Raw genomic sequence first — 2,445 nt, 5'->3', positions numbered from 1 at the left:
TGATATATTTTAAAGAAATTATACGGCAACAGCATCTCTTTAAAGCACGGATTTGGCAACAAAGTGATAATCCAAGAGACATTAAAAATGCATTAGAGAATCTGCAGCTTAATACAAATAGCAATAATGTAGTAAGCAATACCAAACAGCAATCCCTTTTTTATTCCTATAATATTCCCATACCAAATGAAAAGCAGTTAAAGAAGTTAAAGTCGAGGACTTCTTAAAAATTGATGAAAATTTTGATATATCAGTACTGTATATGATTATCATATATATTTATCAATTTGTGTCATAAGTCGATAATTCCATATTGATGCTTTATAGTGATGAAAATTTTTCAAATTTTAGAAACTTTAAAAGTTGGACGAAAAAGTGCTTACAAATTTGTAAAACGCAACTTGAGCCAAATTCCCACCAATAAACGAGCTGCTAAATACAGTTGGCTGGGAAGGAAGAATAAATAACGTACATTCCGTACATCAAAGCTATCACAGTTATTAATCGGTACGTTTTTAATAATCTTTATATACTTGTTTTTTAAAAGCTACTGATTTAAATTACTGTGGATGTAGATAAATATTGTATATACTTGTTTTTGTTATAGCTGCAAACGAGAAAGTCAATGCTACTTTTACAAGAAAGGATATCGAAGAAGCAATATAAAAATGGCTGAAAAGACCGAAAGAAATAAGGTATGATGCGGAACAAAAAAGATTGAATACTCAAAGGCAACCGGAAGATATATGAGATTTTTAAGCCTCTGATTTATCATTTGTAATGTAAGCTCTATTCTAGTTCCTATATACTAGACATGTAATATTTTTAATATCCTCACGTTGATAACTAATAAGAAGTTTTCTAAAAATGTTTCGTACATAACATTATATTTTGTATTATTATATGTATATTAGGATTAGGCAATTAGAAAATTGTTGTGTTTGTCACTAATCTTTAATTCGTAGTGTAATTGAGAATTATGTGCTAAATCAGAATGTGCGGAGAACCGTGTGATACAAAAGAGTGTGTCTATTTTGAATGTCTAAACACAACTGCTGGTGTCGACCTTCTGACTGTCGACATACAGATCGTTGCCTAGCCGCGCATGTCGTGACGTTTAGCATAGGCGTAGGTAACAAAAATTGATGAGATTTTTTAAGTCTCTGCTTTATGAATTCTTATTCAGTTTAGTCCGTTTATTTTTGAGTTCATTATTAATAAGTAATAGTTCTAGATGCGCAATATTTTTGATGTTCTCACGCTGATAACTAATAAGAAGTTTTTTAAGAATGTTTTGCATATAACATTATATTTCGTCATTATATAGGCAACTGGAAAATCTATGAGATTTTATAAGCCTTTGCTTTATGTTCCATTAACGTTAAATTTTGTTTTATAGTATATTAATTTATATATTATATTAAGATCGTAATAAAAAGAAAAACGAATTACATAATATGTATATTTATTAAAAAATTAAAATAATATATTCACATAATTACTTTAAATATACTCACATATTCACATATTTACTTTAAATATATGCTTTGAATGTACATATATTGGGTGCTTTCCAATTGATGACACAAGTCGACACAAGTATCATTCTATCTTTCTTGACATTTAGAGATTGACAGAGATAGAACAATACTTGTGTCGATTTGTGTCATCAATTGGAAAGCACCCATTGTAATAAAATAAATCATTATAATGTAGTAGATCTTTGGTTATAACATTCGTTTCTTAATAATAAAACAAGAAATGTATTTCCACTTATTTGATTAACTTAAATCTTTTGTGACAATTATCCAGTATACAGGGTGGGGCAATAACTTATTTGTCCACCTTGAATATCTCCGCTATTTTTAGAGATATGAAAATATTGTAATTACAAAAGTTGTACGGTATTAAGAGGACTATAATATATGATGGTTATAATTTTTTAGGTGGAAGCGCTTCGGAGATTTCGAGATCAACTTCATTTTTTTAAATGGAATTATATGAATTATAATTTTTTTCCATTATATAATTCCTCTAATTATATTCTGTACATAAAAGTATTAAGGTAGAGATATAAAAAAACCAATAGTTTACTAGATATTTTACACATTCTTTTGGTACATATTGACATAAAATGTTTATTAACTCGTGAACTATTGACTTTTTGATAATCATAGCTTAATGCTTTTGTAAACAGTATAATGAGATGAATCAATTGGTCAAGATATTGAATCTCTTGGTACTGAATCTGTGGTACTGAATCTCTTGCTACTGAATCTCTTTGGTACGGAATGTTTTGGTATGGAATCTCTTGGTACTGAATCTCTTGGTACTAAATCTCTTGGTACAGAATCTCTTGGTACTGAATCTCTTGATACTGAATTTCTTGGTACTAAATCTCTTGATATTGAATCTCTTGATACTGAATTACTTGATACTGATTCT

The 2,445-nt window shown here is 28.8% G+C and overlaps 1 long non-coding RNA gene across 1 annotated transcript; it reads left to right on the top strand.

Moving 5' to 3' along the window:
* LOC108777556 (uncharacterized) lies at nucleotides 1-732 on the top strand. The gene is made up of 3 exons (XR_001940831.1): nucleotides 1-131; nucleotides 352-507; nucleotides 608-732. It is a non-coding gene; the product is annotated as an uncharacterized LOC108777556 (long non-coding RNA).
* Nucleotides 733-2,445: the final 1,713 nt, after the last annotated feature.

The sequence above is a fragment of the Cyphomyrmex costatus genome, unplaced genomic scaffold, assembly GCF_001594065.2.
Source record: "Cyphomyrmex costatus isolate MS0001 unplaced genomic scaffold, Ccosl1.0 scaffold442, whole genome shotgun sequence".
Lineage (NCBI taxonomy): Eukaryota > Metazoa > Arthropoda > Insecta > Hymenoptera > Formicidae > Cyphomyrmex > Cyphomyrmex costatus.
The sequence above is the reverse complement of the archived record's forward strand: the minus strand, read 5'-3'. Positions and strand labels throughout refer to the sequence as shown.